Here is a 21,089-nt window from a genome sequence, read left to right on the forward strand (position 1 = left end):
CACAAAGTTAAACAAAGGATTTTCATGTGACCCAGCCACTCCACTCCTAGATATAAACACAAAAGAATTGAAAACAAGTCTTCAAACAAATACTCATACACAAATGTTTATAGCAGCACAATTTACATTAGCCAAAAGGTGGTAACATCCTAAACGTCCATCAACAGAAGAATGGATAAACAAAATGTGACAGATACATAAAATGGAATTCAGCATCCATAAGGAATGAAGCTCTAATACGTGTTATAAGATGAATACACCTTGAAAGCTTTGTGCTAAGTGAGATCAGCCAGACACAAAGGGTCACTTATTGTAGGATCTTATTTAAATCAAATATACAGAATGGGTAAATCCATAAAGACAGAGAGTAGACTGGTAGTTACCAGAGGCAGTGTGGAGGGGAAAAGTAGGATTGACTTAAGGAGTAGGGGGTTTTCTTTTAGGGTGATAAAAATATTTTGGAACTTGATAGAGGTGTTGCCCTACATTCTGAATATACCAAATACCACTGAATTGTATCCTTTATAAAGGTTAATTTTATTTTATGTGACTTTCTCTTTAATTAAAAATGATTAATAAAAAAATTATTGGGAGATCTCTACTACTAAGTAGGATACAGTAGGTAGTTGGAAACCGATGATTTATTGAAAAAACTAGGGAAAAAATGTCATACACTTTACAAGCAATATATTTTGGGACTTAACAAAGGTCCTTAGAAGTAATGGGGACTAGCTGAACTAAAACCACAAACTTTTCTGGATAGACCTGACTGTTGCTAGCTAGTTTTTCCCGAACTGGGGACATTGGTCAAATCTGGGCAGAAGCTGAAGATAAGGCTGAACTAAGGCAGAAGTCCATTGGCAGGGGAGAGAGAAACCAACAAATCTGTTAAGTGTTCAGCAGGGCTGGAAGAAAACTAAAAATTGGAGGACTTTCATACCTACAGCCAGGATTACCAATGGTAATTTCCTGAGTTCTGGAGCTCAGAGGATGCTGAAGAGGGGCGAGTGCTTCAAAAGGGAAGAATAAAATTTCCCACAGTCATTAGGTGTTGAGAACACAAAGACTTTCTGAAGAGCGGTGCTTTACTGCAAGCTCATTGCTGGGTCTCATGTCAGATATTTAGATTTTACAGCGGCGTGTGGTAGGAAGTGGATAAATGGGAATGGGCATGGCTTGGGAATTCTAAAGGGTAGAGCTGGATCTCCCTTCACTTCAGGTGAAGGATAATTTGTAATCAGTAAAAAGTCTTGGAAGGTGGCATCCTGGCGAGAACAGAGCAAACCAGAGTAGCTGGATTTGTTACCGGACAAGATCCTGCCTGTGACAGACCCCTCCCCATTTCCTCTGCTTTAGTTCCTCTCTGAGTACCTAGATAATATTGATAGTATTTGATGCAGATTTCCAGGTTGTTTTGCAGATGCTAAAACCTCCACCAAAGGAAAGAAATTAACGCATTCCTCCAGAGTCTGTTGGGAAGCAGGAAATATTTGCAACAACTTATCGCCTTTTTACTTTACCTCACCATCAACCAATCAGAGAATTGTGCACAAGCTGATCACATACCCCAGGACTCCCCTCCCTTGCCTTGCCTTTGAAAATGCTTTGCTGAAAACCATCAGGGAGTTTGGGCTTTTTGAGCATCAGCTGTCCCAGACTCATTGTAGGGCACCTTACAGTAAACGCTGCACATTCCTTCACCACAACCCGGTGTCAGTAGACCGGCTTTACTGAGTGTGGGCAACCAGACCCAAGTTTCGGTTCAGCAACAGATTTTTACTAAGGATGCAACCCGTTCGAAACCAGCTTCATACCTGATAGGATTGAGATGATCAGACCCTATTGCTGCCTAAGAGAATCAAGGTCTTGTCATTGTGATAAGCACAAAAAAAAAAAAAAAAAGAAAAGAAAAAAAGAAAGAAAGGTGTAAGAACTGGAAAAGAGTAACTGTCATTATTCACAGACTGTATGACTGTGTAATGCAAAAGACTCTAAAAGACAAAAGTTAGAATCTATAAGTGAATTTTCCAGGGTTGCTGGCACAATGCCTGTATTCAAAAATACACATTTTAAAATAAACCATGGGCTGAAAGATTAAAATAATAATTAGAAAATATTTTTGAAGCCAATGATAGTGAAGATATTTATGGAAAAATTTATGAACTAAAACTAAAGATGTTAATGTATAGCCATAAATGCTTGCATTAGAAGAAAAGGCCAAAATTAAATGACTTAGCTTTCACAAAATGACAAGCTGATTCTAAAACTCCTTTGGTATTTTAAGCAGTAAAAAATAGACAAAGCAGTCTTAAAGAAAAACAAAGCACAAGGACTAAAATATCAAACATCAAACTGAATTAAAGTTCATAAATAGATCAATATATGCATGGTTACCCAACTTATAACAAAAAAAAATTCTATTACAGTAGGGAAAGGAAGGTCTTTTAATATATGGTATTGGGTAGATTAGATATAGATATGGAAAAACAAGTTGCTGTCCTACCCTCCACCCCCAACCCCCAGCAATCCTATTCCTGGGCATACATATACTGTACAGAAAAAAAAAAAAAGTATATATATATATTTTTTCACACAGGTACACACACACACACACACACACACACACACACTGTACCAAATTATCTACAGAAACTTTATTCTTAATAAATAAATTAAATAAATAAATAACACTACTTAAATGTTTATTTACAGTGCATAGATGAGTCAAGCTTTATTGTCTGAATGTGACACAAACCTTAATGAAAATAATCTACAACCACCTGAAACAATGTGGATGAATCTCATAATAACAATATTGAGGAAAAAAAAAAAAAACAGATGTGAAAGACTACTGACCATGTGATTTCATTTATACAAAGTACCAAGGCAGGCAAAATCAATCTGGGCTGTTAGAAGGCAGGAAGGGGTTTACCTTTGTAAGGTAGTGTGTGGAAAGAGGCAAGAGGCAAGTCTTTGTTGTTTGTTATGTCTGTTCCTTGATTTTGATGCCAGTGTTGGGGATACGTTCAGTGTGTTAAAAATCATCAGAACTGTACATTAAGGATATGTACTCTTTTCTGTATGCATATTATATTTCCATAAAAGGTTAAAAGTTAAAAAGTTTGATCAATTGTGCTACAAAGTGCTTTTTTCCATACTTTCAGAAACCCAAGGCTAACCAATTATTACTCTATACATGAAGAAGCCCAATTAAAAAATAATAGATATTGGGACTTCCCTGGTGGTGCAGTGGTTAAGCATCCGCCTGCCAATGCAGGGGACACGGGTTCGAGCCCTGGTCTGGGAAGATCCCACATGCCTCGGGCACCACAACTACTGAAGCCCGCACACCTAGAGCCCGTGCTCCACAACAAGAGAAGCCACTGCAATGAGAAGCCCGTGCACCACAACGAAGAGTAGCCCCCGCTCGATGCAACTAGAGAAAAGCCCGCGTGCAGCACGAAGACCCAAAGCTGCCAAAAATAAATAAATTAATTTATTTTTAATAATAATAATAAATAAATATTATTTTTACCAGTTGTTCTTATCCGGGGAGATTTAACCTCCAAAGGGACATTTGGAAATGTCTAAAGTCATTTTTTTCCTTCTCTCTACCACAAGGGGATGGGGGCGGGGGATACTGGTATCTGGCAGGTAGAGACCAGCAATGTGGCTAAAAATCCTACAATGCACACAGCAGCCCCTACAAAAATATATACATATATTTGACTCAAATGTCAGTGACACCAAGGTTGAGAAACCCTGACTTTAAAAATATGCCTTTTACTAAATGCATGTTTAGTGAAACAATGAAGCTTTCTTTAGCTCGACTCTGTTGCTGAGGATAATTCCCAGGATGCTATCTTTTGAGACTCCATGGATTTCACATGCTTTTTGCCATATGTTTCTTGACAAAATCTTGCTTCCCCTTTGCTTTTGATTCTCTGAGTATTAATTAATCTTCACCACAGCAAGTTAACCGTAGATACACATTAACAATACATTTATTTTTCTCCTCTCCCTGACCTGACTGTATCTGCAGAAGCTTATCGTTTCCTGGAGCCCAAATGAAAGTCAGATTAAGGAACAAAATAAGCCAAATTTTGTTCAAAACTAAGGAAACAGGTAGGGAGGCATTTTTGTAGCTACTAACTACCTAAAGGTTAAAAATTTCCTCAGACACTTTTTAATTTTACTATTCTATTTCCAAACTTGTAAGGAATAAAAAAAAGTCTGAGGTGAGGTTTTCCGGGTTCTAGGAAAATTTTTCTCTCTGAAGTTCACAAGAAGTATGTTGCACCAGAAATTCAAGTTATCTGAGAAGGTTAAAACAAAACAGGGAAGAAGTCTCCATCTCAGTTAAAAATAGGCTCCTTCTCTCTTCTTTGCATTGAGTCTATTTTTAAAATTCCAGGGAATTCCCTGGAGGTCCAGTGGTTAGGACCCCACGCTCTCACTGCCAAGGGCCCAGGTTCAATACCTGGTTGGGGAACTAAGATCCCACATGCAGTGCAGTATGGCCAAAAAAAAACCCAATTCCAACCGTCATCACAGTCCCTCTGATTCATAAGCCTATACAATAGATTAAAAATTGTGATGAACTTTTGGTGCTATTTGACACCAATAAAGCCAAGAAACCATGGGTTCTCACAAATCACTTTCCTTCACTGCTTCATGAATTCCTAGAGATGATTCTATGACATAAGGAACGACCCTATATGAATCAAAGTATATATTTATTATTTGTTATGGAAGTCTTCCAAACCTCACTTGTAAATTTTCTTGTAAAAATCAGTTATTATTCTGCAGTTTGGTTTGGAGAATAAGCAGAAAGTTTACTCATATATATATGAGTACAAGACTCAGCTATCTAACAAACTCTAGAAATTACCTGATATTTCTTTATCTGTCACTTAGCATCTCTAGACAAGTTTATTATCTCATTCATTTATTTCAAACAGGCAATTTATCTTCCTTCCTAATTAAAGAGCAAGTTAATTTTGTTAACTGAACCAACTACCGTCATACTTCTTAAATGGACCAATTTATTCCAGACCACCTTGTGATTTTCTGGACCCCACGGTTCATTTGTTCCTCTTCATCTGGTCAGTAACCAACCTTGGGATGCTGCTTGGAATTCAAGCCTAGGGGAAGAGGAACTCTTGTCAAAGAAGGACTAATGGTAAACTCATTCTTCTAAGTGGACTTAGGTATGGTATTCAGACCACTAGGGAAGCAGAGAGGAATCTTGTGTTCAATTGAAGCTGAAGATCGTTTGCTGTCACACAAATATCCACAGTTGAATGTCTTTTATTTTTTCCTTTTCTTTAAACAAGGTTCACCAGCCCAGATGTAGCTGTGAAATCAACACGTATTTGTATCAATACATTGGAGAAGTTACTGTATATCAAGGGATAATGCCGGTAACTTCCCTCACAAGCTTGCTTATTATATAATTTCCTCCATTGGGAAAATCAAGTACTTGCTCTGTATTCTAGCAGGAAAGCCAGTGTACTGATAACTGAATTCTGTTGCTTCCTATACGACGTTCCACACAAATGTCTTTACTAATAAATATACGTTGGTTCCATTCAGCATCACTCTCTAGACAATGAAAGCACTCTTAGTTTTAAAAAGGGTCTATGAAAGATTCTATGCCATTATATAAACTCCTGATTTTTTAAATTAATTTGTACATTTTGCTGCACACTTTTTCATGCATTATCTTCCTTGTACTATCTTCCATGTGAAGAAATAAGTACATTTTTTAAATGTTTAAGCTAGATCAGAAGCATTTAAATAACTTCATCATTTGGAATTAGGCTGGCCCATGAGAAGCAGATATCAAAGTAACAGGATTTTTTTTTATACCTGAAAATTGCTTTTGTGTGTGTGTGTGTGTAGAGAAACAGAGGCAAGATCTCTAGGGCTGTTATGGCAGTTCTGCTCCATAGTCCTGAAGGACTGAAATGTCCCCAGGTTTCTGCTTTTTCTAGGTGGTCTTTGTCATATAATTCAGGATGAGGCTGCAGCTGTATATGCATTCCAAGTCTCAGCATGAAAAAGAAGTGTGAGGCACATATGATTGGTTGTCTCTTAAGAAATATTCCTGGAAGCTGCCATATGACACTTCATTTTATATCTAGTGGATAGAAATGGGACACTTAGGAATGCTTGGCTTCAAAGGAGGTTGGAAAATGTACTGTTTATTCTGGGCAACGTGTGACCACCTAAAACTCCAGGTTTGGATAAATTTAGGAAGTAAGGATATGTAGAATACTGAGGGATAACTATCACTCCATTACAAGAATCAAGGTTGCATGAATAGTTATTAATACTACTTTCTACAGGACTAAAAGTATAAATAATAGTAATATTAATTCTAAAATATTTTGAGTGAAACTATATTTCAGAAACTGAAGGTGCAGACATTGTGTGAGGCTTACCAGGCTTATGTTGCTTTTGAACTTGGAAATTATCTTCTTCTGGGAACTACACAGGATAAACCACATTAAATAAGGTGATTTATATTTACATTAAAACCCTACAAACGGGCTTCCCTGGTTGCGCAGTGGTTGAGAGTCCGCCTGCCGATTCAGGGGACACGGGTTCATACCCTGGTCCGGGAAGATCCCACATGCCGCGGAGCGGCTGGGCCCGTGAGACATGGCCGCTGAGCCTGCACGTCCGGAGCCTGTGCTCCGCAACGGGAGAGGCCACAACAGTGAGAGGCCCGCGTACCCCCCCCAAAAAAAAAAAAAAAACTACAAAAATGATACCCTTTTCTTTGGCCCTCATAAAATGGTGCTGAACCAAAATTAAATGTTGTACCTAGCATTCCAGCATCTATGCAGTAATTAATAGGACAATCATTAAAATTTGGAAAGAAAGCTCTAATTGTATAACTGCATTCTTCATAGCAACATGTTCTACAGATTATTAATATCTCAGTAATTTACAAAGTAAATATTCTAATCCTGTTAATCATGCTTTCTTTTATTTAACATGCCTCCAAGGAGAAGACATTTTGTAGGACAGTGAATTTTCTGAGGCTGCTGGGAAAGGTTGTATTTGTGTGCTCTCACCACACAAATGTATTTGTGTGCTCTCACAAAAATATGACTATTTCTATGGAATTAAACAATTATCTCTTTATATCACTTGTTTTACTTTTTTCAGCTTAATTCCAAAATGAATATTAATTATAAGCAGTTTATCTTTGTTTGTCCAGTGACCTATTTAAAATTACATTTACTGTCATCATAGTTATAGTTTCATTAACAGGAAAAAAGAATTCTTATCAATCTATCTGTGTTAAGGAATAGAATATCTCTGATGTAAATGCGAGGATCATGTCTTGGTAGAGGGGGCAAAGTCAGTTTGGGAAGCTTGTCTAAAATTATAAATGATACCTCTATAAAGTATTTTGAGGATGCATTCAGCACACTGACATGGAGACTACTGCTGTCAGCAAAAGTTCAAACTCATGAATGACTCACTGTTCTTTTATGTTTATGTTTTAATTGTGAACAGTAATAGCCCACAGTAGGTATACTGCTTTTCTGGGCATACTACAGACATGAAATGGGGTTTTTTGTTGTTGTTTTTAATTTATTTATTTTATTTTTAAAATTTATTTATTTTTGGCTGTGTTGGATCTTTGTAGCTGAGTATGGGCTTTCTTTAGTTGTGGCGAGCGGGGGCTACTTTTTGTTGTGGTACGGTGGTTTCTCATGGCGGTGGCTTCTCTTGTTGCAGAGCATGGTCTCTAGGCACGCGGGCGTCAGCAGTTGTGACGCATGGGCTTAGTTGCTCCGTGGCATGTGGGATCTTCCCGGACCAGGGCTTGAACCTGTGTCCCCTGCATTGGCAGGTGGATTCTTAACCACTAGCACCACCAGGGAAGCCCATGAAGCGGTTTTGATTCACATAGGTTGTCCTTATGGTCAATAATGTTGGCAAAATTGGAGCTCAAAGTTTTGAAATAGGATAGCTGAAAGACAAATCAAATAATGGCAGAGGAGAATGTTGAAGACAAACTGATGTCCAAGGGATTGTTTGCTTTTGGTGTGCCTCTTTGTGTCGGAGTTTCAGAGGTAGTGGTGTTTGCGTGGGTACCTGCTTGGAGTTTGTATCTAAAGAGAGAAACATGTCTATAGGTTTTAAGTGGAAGAATTTAAGAATGTAAAAGAATTCCAAGTGTCTGCTTTTCTTAGAATGCCTCTGTTGACATGAAAGAAATATACTGCTAGGTATTTTTTCAGCAAAGATGGGTTTATCTGGGATCAGCAGAGAATTGTAATTCAGGGACTGCAACTGTGGTGAGCCATGTGTCAGTTCCCACATGGCAAGGGAAAGAAAACATTTTTTATGAGAGGAAAAGGAAGTTGGGAGGACCATAATAAATAGAGTCCATGGTTTTTCACTGGCTGAGCCGTTGCAAGGAAAGAAGAGTATTTCTTCTTTCTCATGGGCTCTGCTACCCTCACAGGGCATGAGCACTCCCCCTTCTGGTCTCCCACTTCTATTTAATTGAGGTTTCTGTTTCTTATTCTTTTCCATCTCTTTATAACAGCTGCAGCACTGGGTTAAAGGTCTAGGAGCTAAGCTCCTAAACATTTGCTGATTTGCTTATTTTTATTGTTTCATAAGAGACTTTTCAAGGAAAAACATAATAGGTTTATTTTTCTCAATACTAAATAGAAATAGAAAGTACAGTTTAAAAAATAATTGTTTGGCATTTGTTTTTCCATCTTCATGTGAATTGCCTTCTTCCCCCTATGAAGTCCCAAACTGTTACCCCCAACATTTTCTTTTGTCTTTAGCTGAAGATGATGTTTAAAGTGAAGTTTTCAGCCATTTTGTTGAGTTACTCAGTTTCCTGGGTCTCTCCCATATATATATATATGTATATATATATATATATATATATATATATATACATATATATATATATATATTATTAAACTTTTGTTTGATTTTCTTCTGCTTTTGTGTCTCATGTCAACTTAATTCATAGACCAGCCAGAAGAACCTAAAAGGGTAGAGAAAAACTCCTTCCTTCCCAGCACCATTCATCTTCTAGGGATATTTGGGTTGCTTCCATCTCTTGGATATTGTGCATAATGCTGCAATATATCTAAAGTAATCAAAGCCATACAAATAAAAAGTAGAACTGTGGTTTCCAGGGCCTGGGGGAGGGAGGAGGGAAGTTGTTGTTCAATGTGTATAGAGTTTTGGTTTTGCAAGCTCTGTTGCATAACAATGTGAATATAGTAGCTAAGACTAGTAAATTATACACTTAAAAACTGGGTAAGAGGATAAATTTTATGTTATGCTTTTTAACATAATTTTAAACAGCTAAAAAACAAGTCTCGTATAGAAATTTTAAAGATCAAAATTTGATTCTTAACCATAGCTGAGATTAGGATTAATCCTACCACCTGTGACAACCTAATTTCAAACACACTGATCTCTTCTCCAGTTGTGTTGAATGGAAGAACAACATGACAGTGAATCAATGTCGTGGAAGGAGAGGCTGGAGTAATGCTCTACAGTTTGGATAGATGTTTCCTGTTTTAAGTGAAAGGCTCTAATTTTTTCCTTTATCTTTGGAGTAATATACCATCATCCTCATAAAATCTAATCACTTTATTGGTGTACTGTGTAGTAACTCAGTTGGAGACATATCAAGCCAAGAGAAATATGAACAAAAAAGACATCACAAGACTGCATATATATTAAAAAGACTTCTAGTTTCATAATTTAAATTCAATCCCTTACCACTCTGAAACACTATCTGAAGTAATAGTGGTCTCACTGGTTTTGAGTTTTTAATAACATATATTTTGAAGAACATCTTCTAAAGCAGCCTGATTTATCAAGTTAATCATGTTAGAAGAGTTTATAATGGTTTTGTAGTGTTCACACTTGTTAAACTGGGAAATGAAAATCAAAATGGAGTTAGTGTAAAAAAAAAATGGAATCAGTGTTGCTAAGAGCGCCCTCTAAAATGGGCCTGGGAGGCCATTGAGGAAGTGGGACTCATGCACATCTCAGCCCAGACAGAATCTGAACTTCTGACCACTTATTATCTTAACATAGTCATCCAGAACATCTGCACAATGTTCCAGAAACTCAAGATATTTTTGTACCCTTACCCTAAATAATTCATGACAGTCTATTCCTTAAGGACAAATATTTCTCTTTTTGCATCAGAGTCAATCATCATTCTTACAAGAAAACTTTAACAACCCTGTGGCTTTTGCCTTTATAAGCCCCGATCCTTTCTCTTACCTGAACACTTTCAGTTTTATCAGAACCTGTGTCTCCCTAATTATAACTCCTAATACCCCAAATAAAGCTTTTTGCTCTTTGCAGCTTGATGCTAATTGCTGTTTAACAAAACTAATGCCAAATGATATGGCATGGTCAAATATCTTCCTCAAAGACTAGAGTAAATAATCATCTGTTACTTATTCAGTTGTAGAAATAATCACATTAGAAATTGCATGTGCATATTGGGAAAATAACAGGAAAACAGAATAATATGATAATTCATGGAAATACCATAAGTTGTTACAGAATATTCTCCATATTAAGCATTGGGATGAAGCATAGCACAACATTAGGTACTTAATAAATGCTTTGCTAATAGTGGCATGACACTCATGTATTCACATTAATTTTCAAATATTTTTGACATATCACAAATTAATATTTAATTTGAACCCTATTCAAATAAACATGACTTGATTAAAAGCAACTTTTATGAAATATAAGTATTTACATTTAAGGCTGGCAAGTGAGAAGACTTGGCTGAGATCATTTTATTCCTGATAACAGGAGATGGGAGAAGTAATAGGGGGCTCTTCTAGATTACAAAGACATAATGATATTTTTTATCAATATATCTCATTGAAACACAGAGAATATTTTATTAGGATAAGAATATTAAGGACAAAAGTTTAACATTTCACTAAGAGATCAGTCAAGCGTAATCATTGTATGTTGCATTTCCATTACTATAATGAATACCATATGCAAATTAAAGTTTTCAAGAGGCAAGAAAATAAATAATTCCTAATATAATTGTTAAATTTAAGGTTATCTGAAGCTACAAATTATTTAAATTGTGGCACAGTAGTGACCAATGAAATATATGAAAGTGATTTCAGGTTCAAATAATGCATGGGTAAGAATGGGAGACTGCTTAGTTTTTATACAAAAGCATGCCAAGAAGAGTAAAACGTTGAATTTTAAATAAAACATTTAAAAATTACCCTCCAAAATTTATATTACAGAATTTACATACTTATAAGTAGATTTTTCATAAAGATAACTGTAGAGCATATGATTTTCAATATTTTAACCCAGTTAAATCCCCAAATTAGAAGCTACTGGAGAGTTATTTAGGGAATAGGGCTTAGAACAATTGTAGAAAGTTGAAAATATTTTTCTTATTTTACAATCTTGTACTACTAACAACCTATTTTCCCCAAATAATTGGCTTTACCCTTTTTAATAAGAATTATATTGAACTATATTCAGATTTACTTAATAAAATAAATGATGAAATTTCTGCATTGTGTCACTTCCCTATAAATCATTCCATATAATTCAAGATTCAATAACTTTAGTGATTTATTGGAGAGACATAAAATTCTGTTATGAACAAGATCAGAAAAAAAAAACTGTTAAGAGTTGACACAAATAACTGCATAAGCTACTAAAACTGAAAATAGCACTACAAGATGAAAAAACAACCCAATAAGTTCCAACCAGTTTCTGACTCTGAAAGCAATTGTTAATGTCTGTACAAGTCAATGGAAAGACATCAATACTTGTAGACTATCATTAAAGGCACTGAAGTGATAAGAAACTAAATCACACTCTTCATCTCTGTCACTTGTAAAATTTAGGGCTGCTTCAATTTATAATATGTCATCCAGGGAAAAAGGTAAATCTAGTCTTTTTATCCATTTTCTTGGTGTCATTGTCATTACAAGTTTTCATATTTTATATGTTTAATATTTTTTATGAAGTATAAATAATATTACATTACTTGTGAAAAATACAAAACATACTATTAAATCCATCTTGCACACTTCCACACCACTCCCCATGGGAGAAAATGCAAGCTAATTTATTAAATTCATAAACATTAAAAAATATAGTAGCATTTTTTTAAAGTAGGAGTGTAATACAATTTTGAACTTGATAGAAGCAGAAAAAGGCCAGAAAACTTTCACCAAGATAGGACAAACACAAAAATTAAAACAAAATAAAGAAGTAGAAAATATTAACCATTGTCAAAAAAAATCATGGAGAAATTATTCAAAAAATCAGCAATCACAATAAATATAAATGCATGTATTTTGACCTTAAAATGATAAATGCATCTATGTGTTGTTTACAAGAAACATATTATTACAAAAACAGAACAGTTATTCAAGAAAGGTGTTTAACAAACCTTAAGGAAAGATCTGAAGTATGATTTAACCCCCAATTTTTTGCACATATTAAATGCTTAGAGCTACTTTCAGAGTGCGTTGTGGATAAAAGAAATGATACTATTTTCATTCTTAGTCTAAGAAAATTCCTTAAAACTGGCCCACAGGACTTGTGTGGTAGCTTTTCTCCTGGAGCTATATGGAAGATGGTTGAAAAAATTTAATTTTCCCTTGTTTGAAAAAGCTACCTGCAAAAATTACTGTTCTTGTTAATCACATGTTGTGCATAGACCTTCTGAAAGATTACAATGGTTTGTTCAAGTAAATATAGAAAACTTATATTTGCCTGAATGAAGAATCATGTCTCCTATCGGCTCCTTTCAGAGCCTTTTTTTTTTTTTTTTTTTTTTTTGCGATACACGGGCCTCTCACTGTTGAGGCCTCTCCCGTTGCGGAGCACAGGCTCTGTATCCGCAGGCTCAGTGGCCATGGCTCACGGGTCCAGCCGCTCCACGGCACGTGGGATCCTCCTGGACCGGGGCACGAACCCATGTCCCCTGCATCAGCAGGCAGACTCCCAACCACTGCGCCACCAGGGAAGCCCCAGAGCCTTTTTTATGTACTGTGAGAAGATGAGAATTATTGAAATAAAGCCATCCCTTACATTGATCTTTTCTCATTTAGTGATAATAGGAAAACATTAAGCAAAAAAGATCAGTGGAGCAAAATTAATATTAAAGAAAAATATGATAGTATCATAAAAGCAATAGATAAGAATATACAGTTGATTTTTGTTATTCTCAGTAGTTATATAAAGTTGCCAGGAAGACTGAATTAAGTTATACTGAGTCATTTGTCCTAAGGTAGGTGAATATTGTGTGTAAATATTCATACATGTATATATATGTACCAATCTCACTTAGACTGTAATCTTACAACTTAAAAAAAAAATCTTGGTATTTTCTATTTTCTTTATTTTATGAAAGAGAAAATGATGTTCACAAGTGTTAAGTCACTTGCCTGAGGCCTTCCCAATAAAAGGTGACAGACTTAAGATTTAAACCCAGTCCAACTTGCCCCAGAGATGGAGCTTCTTGCACTCCATTGCCTGTCTCCCACCACCTCTATTCCCTGGTTATCTCTGTATGAGGCTGAAACAAGAATCCAAAGCATCATCTTTTTCATCCTCAGTTGGGAATGTGGAGGTCAGGTAACTCAAATTTTCACTATTCTCATGCATGTCTGTGAATAACTACAAAAGTGCCATGAGTATTCACTTCGGGTTTACAAATACACTTTCACATGTAGAGAAACTTGTAATTACAGAATCCATGAATAATGAGTATCAACTGGACATTTATAAAATACATATTTCATATTTATTAAAAAATACTTTTTTGGGCCTCCCTGGTGGCGCAGTGGTTGAGAGTCCGCCTGCCGATGCAGGGGATACGGGTTCGTGCCCCGGTCTGGGAGGATCCCATATGCCGCGGAGCGGCTGGGCCCGTGAGCCATGGCCGCTGGGCCTGCGCATCCGGAGCCTGTGCTCCGCAACGGGAGAGGCCACAACAGTGAGAGGCCCGCATACCGCAAAAAAAAAAAAAAAAGAAAGAAAAAAAAAAGAAAAAATACTTTTTTAAAATGTAGAAATCATGAATATATGTACACCTCATACTAAATGCCAAAGCCTCAATATAAAGTAAGAAAAACTCAGCAAAATATCATGAGGATACAAATTTTCAGATATGTCAGAGAAATTTTATCATTTTTCTCAGATATTAGAGATTAAGCAGTTAAATATAACTAATAGTATGGAAGACTCTTATACTGCAAATAATGAAATTGAGTGTTTCATATGTAATTTTTAAACTTTAGATAAAACAGAGTCTGTCCCAAAACATTTTTTAAAAGGCTATTTGAAAAGCAACAGAGTAAATGATAATTTTTGCATACTTTTCAAGTTAATTCTACACAATATTATTACATATTATTTTTTCATAAATAAATTTGTTGTGTATACTTATCAAATTTATGACAGTGGTTGTCAGCGTAAGAGGAGGGAAATGCCACTGGGAATAGGTAACTCAAAAGTTAGTCAATTTTAACATCAAGATTCTATTTTTTTCATTTAAATAAAATTGATAATATTAACAAAATGTTTATGCAAAATGTGCAAAAGGAAACAATATCTCTTTATGGTAGGGAAGATTCTAAAATGACCCTGAGGATCCATGCCCTAGTATAATCCCCTGGAGTATAGATAGGTCTTGAGAACATGACGGGCAATCACTTCCATGATTATGTTATCTTATATGGCAAAGGAATTTTGAAGATAAAATTAAGGTCCCTAATCAGTTAAGTACAAGTTAAGTACAACAGGGATATCAGACCTAGTAGCCATGACCTAATCAGTTGAGCTCTTTAAAACGGAGAGACTGGAAGCCACAGAGATGATCTCCTGCTGTCCTTGAAGGACAAGTCACCAGGAGTTCCACAGCTGCAAGGTACTGAATTCTGCCAACTATGTGATCTTGAAAGAAGATCTCTAACCTAAGATGATACCCAAGCACAACTGACATCTTGAATACAGCCCTGTTAGATCCAGAGCAGAGGATCACGGAAATTGTTTGATAATACCTATATACTGCTTTAAGATATTAAGGTTGTAGTAATTTGTTATGCAACAAGACAAAAGTAATGCACTTTCTATAAGCAGAAATACTAATGTTATTGAGTGGAGAAATCTCCCTGGAATGTGATACAGTTTGCTTTTAACTGGCTATCTGGCCTTAGGCAAGTGATTTAATTTCTCCAGCCCTAAAGGAGTGTTTTTACAATAAAAGTATCCAAATCCCTTAAATTTTAAAGATTTATCCTGTACTCTAAGAGTTACCAAAAAAAAAATATATTGCCATGTTTAAGGAAGTCAGACACTTTCCAAGTATTGATTAGTAGATTAATTAATTAATGTATTGGAACATTAATCATTTTATTAACCAAGATGGTAGTAAATTAACTTAATCATTATGTGCTTTAGCAAATATTTCTTGAATATTTATCACACAAGCTAGATGCCATAGATACACTAAAAAATAAGCAGTCACTCCATATTTTTTGTGATTACTTAGAGTGGATAATACATTGGATGAGCACCAAACAAATGCAGAGAACCAGAATCAGTTTTCTTGATAAAATGAGAGCTAAATTGAGAGTGAAGAAATCTTACAAAATCAAAACTGGCCTTGGAGAGAATGAGGGGTTCTTCAGGCCAAGAGAAGTTAATATGCAAAGGTCTGAAGTTGTGAATGAACTTGGTAAAAGAAAGAACTCACTATTCCCTTTGATTTGAGGAAACAACTCAAACGGAAGAGTGATTACATGTGAGACAGGGTAAAAAAAAAAAAAAAACCTAAGAAAATATTATAAAAGGCCTAGTAAATTATTTTAAGGAATGTAGGTGTTACCATAAACAATAGTAATATTTTTAGATGTTATTCTAGCATATGTTGTTTATTTGTTTTAATGAAGTCTGAACTCTCTACATTAGGGAGAAATATTAGTGGCTTATAAACCTACATACAACATAATACATTGTATTATTAATATAGCTGCAAGTATCTAGGCAATGATATAAAATTATTGAAGAACAGATATAAATCTAATTTAATGATCTGTATTTAAAAAGATGTGTACTAGAATAAATTCAGTGACGGTGGAAATGGAGAAGAAAAAAATGCATTAAGGAAGTAGTAAGGAGAAAAACAGACAGAAATTGATGATAAATGTGATAGTTACAGAATAATAAAGACAAGACAACAGGAGGTAAAGGAGTAATTCCTAGCTTACTTAGTTTATAGATATGACAAAAATCAGAAAATTGTAAGCAGATTTAGAAAAAAAAGGTGGTCTTTGCAGTTTAGAACATGCTGAAGAGAGGTGTCTTTGGACCATTTGAGTCAGAGCTTTTCAAAACTTTTACATACAGTACGTAGTCTGTCAACAATTTACTTAGTAGTTCCCCAGGAAAGGGTTTAAGATTGAATGATTTAAGGCCTCTAACAATGCCAGGGTCTCCAGAGCAGCCAAAGTTGGGACCTATGGTTTGAGTGAAGATGAGTAGGAGGGTAAAGGGAGAATATATAGGTTTATGGCTACCACACCCTTATAGATTGGCCTCTTAATTTAAATGCCTGGAGAGTAAAGCATTTAATTCAGTCTCTATTATATGTGTTGAGTGGGATCAAAAGATGTTATTTTTTTATTTTTATTACAGGCCCAAGACTTGTCAGCATCTTTGTACATATCTAGGGCTTAAATTTTGATGAGACACTGTGAAAGAAAGTGACCTCAGTCCTTGAGTAAAATAGAAAGTGAACACAGGGAAACCTTCGACAGACTGAAGTGTGTGATCATTATATCAGATGAAAAATGTTTTATTTATCTGTTGCTGCATAATAAACCTTCCAAAAACAGTAGATTAAAATGACCATTTAATTTTGTTCACAATATATCAGGAACTTAGGAAGGGATTTGGGGTCATTCATTTCTGATTTACCTGTCATCTTCTGGGGTGGTTGGAGCTACAGATTCCACATCCAAAGTGGCTTCTTCACTCACCTGCTGGAACCTTGGTGTCCCCCTGACTCACCTCTCTATCCATGGGGAGTCATATTTCATGACCTCTTCATGGGGCCTGGACTTCTCACAGCTTGGTGGTCTGAGGTTAGTCACACTTCATATGTGGAGCCTGTTTCCGCAAAAGCTAGCATTGCGAGAGCAAAAGGAGAAAAGACTAATTCATAGAAGTTCAATATATAAACATATAGTATAAAATACATAAATGCATATATAGTTTTTTATATGAAAAGTAAATATAGGTTTCCCTCATTAATTGAAAATATTTCTATGAAAACCTTTTGTAAGCTGAAATGGCTTAAAGCAAAGAATTACCTTAGGACACGTCTTGCTAATGGTTCCCCAAAAGAAACTGAGATAAAGCACAGATGCCCACAGACACAGTTCAAATTTATGGTGTCTTAACACTGAGATGCTGAGTATAGTTCCCCAGAAAGGAGTTTGCTGGTGCCACTCTCACAGCTCGGGGTTAGCACTGCCTCTATAACTGTTCTCTGCGAACCCTGAACACAATTTTCACTTTTTGCCTTTTCTCATAAGAGCGAAAATCCTCTTTGGATTGCTTTTGTTAGCGAAAACAGTTATTAATGCAGGTCTTTTGTAAAAGCAAAGTGGCATAAAGCAAGCCCCCCAAATGAGGGATTCCTGTATATCTAATTTCGGATTTTGGTAGTCTAATCATTTGTAATAATAAACCAGAGAAGATGAAAGGTGGAAACACTCTAAAAAGCAAAAACATAATTTGCTATAAAAGATCATTATTCAAAATTAATATCAGCATCCAAAGTGGTGTCAAAGTTAAAATGCAGAGAATAATTTGCAAATACTAGGGGCTAGCCGTGCAAAATGGTTGTATGAGATAAGGCAGATAAGTGAATTTTGAGGCAGATCACAGGGACTGATTTTTTATTTTTTAACCTTAGGTTTGCTTCAGTCCTCTGCTTGTGCTCATATACTACATATTTCTCCATGGGAATTGGTCAACTATAGTTTAACCTACTTCCGTTAGTCAGAATAATCAATGATGCTGTCTGTTAACTGATGAGCTGAAGCCAGTGTGTATGCACACATGTACTGTATGATCTACTGCTCAGACTGCCATACTTCATCTACTGCTTAGCTTTGGTGCTATACCTGGGCTTTGCGTTTTTTGTTATTTTATTTGACTTTGACATAAATGACAAAACTGAAATTTTGCTTCTTTATCAGTCACTAAAGGTAAATTATTATTTATTGCAGGGGAGTGATTTCCCTTATAAAATTGATAAGAGAAAATCCTTCATTTCTTTAAAAAGTGACAGTACCTTAGCTGTGCTAAAAACAACTCATCGATGTGAGAGAGATTTACATATGTAGTGCAAGCCATTATTTCCCCAAGGTTATCTAGATGATAGCTGCCTTATTGTTCCCCGGCAACAGTACCCTCCCAAAGTGCTACTGAAAACACTTCAGGTATTAAATAAACTGTTAATCATTGTTCTGTAGCTGATTTCTAGATGCTGTCATCTGTATTGGCAGGATGCCTGATATCATCTATATGAAATCCTGCTGGCGGATCACTAATATTAATTCACTGAATTGTACTTTTTATCATTATTGCATCTTGTTATCTGTGGCCATAAACACGTGCACATATTCTTATAGTCTATCTCAAACTGTACAGCAAAACATTTCACAAATATGCAGGTGCTTTGTAATACTAAGTGCCTCATCAATGATGCAAGTATGTAACCAAGAGCAAGCAGAGATCTTTCACTTCTCAAAAGCTCCTCTGTTTTATGATGAAATGAAAGTGGAATCAAAAGAAGAGGTTGAGTACTAATATATGCAGTCAACTCATTCTATTTACATATTTTCAGCTATGCTAACATATGATCAAGTGTAAATATAGTGCATTTTCTGCTTCTTTTCCTTGCAAAAATTATATACATAAATTTTCTAAACTAAAAATGAAAATGTCTCTACTCATTTGCAGAATTTAAATACACCTCCTTCAAAAAGTACTGATGTTCCCTTTTTTCCACACCCTCTCCAGCATTTATTGTTTCTAGATTTTTTGATGATGGCCATTCTGACTGGTGTGAGATGATATCTCATTGTAGTTTTGATTTGCATTTCTCTAATAAGTAAAGATGTTGAGCATCCTTTCATGTGTTTGTTGGCTGTCTGTATATCTTTTGTGGAGAAATGTCTATTTAGGTCTTCTGCCCATTTTTGGATTGGGTTGTTTGTTTTTTTGCTATTGAGCTGCATGAGCTGCTTATAAATTTTGGAGATTAATCCTTTGTCAGTTGCTTCATTTGCAAATATTTTCTCCCATTCTGAGGGTTGTCTTTTGGTCTTGTTTATGGTTTCCTTTGCTGTGCAAAAGCTTTGAAGTTTCATTAGGTCCCATTTGCTTATCTTTGTTTTTATTTCCATTTCTCTAGGAGGTGGGTCCAAAAGGATCTTGCTGTGATTTATGTCATAGAGTGTTCTATGTTTTCCTCTAAGAGTTTGATAGTTTCTGGCCTTACATTTAGGTCTTTAATCCATTTTGAAAATAGAACTACCATATGACCCAACAATCCCACTACTAGGCATATACCCTGAGAAAACCATAATTCAAAAAGAGACATGTACCAAAATGTTCATTGCAGCTCTATTCACAATAGCCCGGAGATGGAAACAACCTAAGTGTCCATCATCGGATGAACGGATAAAGAAGATGTGGCACATATATACAATGGAATATTACTCAGCCATAAAAAGAAATGAAATTGAGCTATTTGTAATGAGGTGGATGGACGTAGAGTCTGTCATACAGAGTGAAGTAAGTCAGAAAGAGAAAGACAAATACTGTATGCTGACACATATATATGGAATTTAAGAAAAAATGTCATCAAGAACATAGGGGTAAGACAGGAATAAAGACACAGACCTACTAGAGCATGGACTTGAGGATATGGGGAGGGGGAAGGGTAAGCTGTGACAAAGTGAAAGAGCGGCATGGACATATATACACTACCAAACGTAAGGTAGATATCTAGTGGGAAGCAGCCGCATAGCACAGGGAGATCAGCTCGGTTCTTTGTGACCGCCTGGAGGGGTGGGATAGGGAGGGTGGGAGGGAGACGCAAAAGGGAGGGGATATGGGAACATATGTATATGTATAACTGATTAAATTTGTAAAATAAAAATAAATAAATAAATAAACAAGGTTTAAAAAAAAAAAAAAAAGTACTGATGACTTGTTTTTTCCATAATCCCAAATTTCATTATAAACTTTTATGTGATACACAATTATTAAAATTTCCATAAGTAATGTTCTAGACCTGGGGACTGAGAGAATAGTAAGTCAAATCTCTAGCATTAAATAGATCAGTTTAATTAAAGGGCTAGAATTACAAAACCTTGCCACCATCCACACAAATACCACCAGTATTTTTTTAATCCCTATACTTGTTGCTTGTTCATCAGAATACTTATTCTCATCTACCACCAGGTTGAAATATTATATACATATGTACTTGATTATTACCTGCCCATATCCATCTAACTTTTATGAGGCAAAAACTTTGTTCCAGTAAACTTCTTTTATGAAGTTATTTCTAGAGATTCCAGCTAACTAATTTCTTAAGGACCCAGTGACAATGTGAATTTAAAGGGGGGTAAATATAGCAGAAGGGGACCATAGCTGTTTCTTTTGGCACACTATAGTCACATCCATTTGGCTTAACACTGATTCCAGCTATATCTACAGTGGTCAGCTCTATGTAAGTTCAGCCTCATACTTACAAAAAGGGAAAATATCTTACAAAGTTATGAAGAAATTATCAAACTCATTAATAATGTGAGATTGTGGTTATAAACAACATAAGCTAATTTTGAGAGATCAGATTGTCCAAGATATGTTTGCATTTGGGGCAATGAAAATCCATATGCTCTGCTGATCTGCACATTGCTTATTCCAGGGGAAAATTCTTAGCATATTTTTTATGCTGTCAGCAGTCTTTATAACAT

The 21,089-nt window shown here is 35.7% G+C and overlaps 1 long non-coding RNA gene across 2 annotated transcripts in view; it reads right to left on the minus strand.

The window, feature by feature from the left end:
• The window catches only part of LOC132485130 (uncharacterized), a 190,258-nt gene that overhangs the window by 127,386 nt on the left and 41,783 nt on the right, over positions 1-21,089 (minus strand). For both annotated transcript variants that reach the window (XR_009531392.1, XR_009531393.1), the window contains exon 2: positions 17,101-17,214. This is a non-coding gene — a long non-coding RNA (uncharacterized LOC132485130). The remainder of the gene's footprint in view (positions 1-17,100; positions 17,215-21,089) is intronic.

This window comes from Mesoplodon densirostris, chromosome 3 (assembly GCF_025265405.1).
Source record: "Mesoplodon densirostris isolate mMesDen1 chromosome 3, mMesDen1 primary haplotype, whole genome shotgun sequence".
NCBI classification, from domain to species: domain Eukaryota; kingdom Metazoa; phylum Chordata; class Mammalia; order Artiodactyla; family Ziphiidae; genus Mesoplodon; species Mesoplodon densirostris.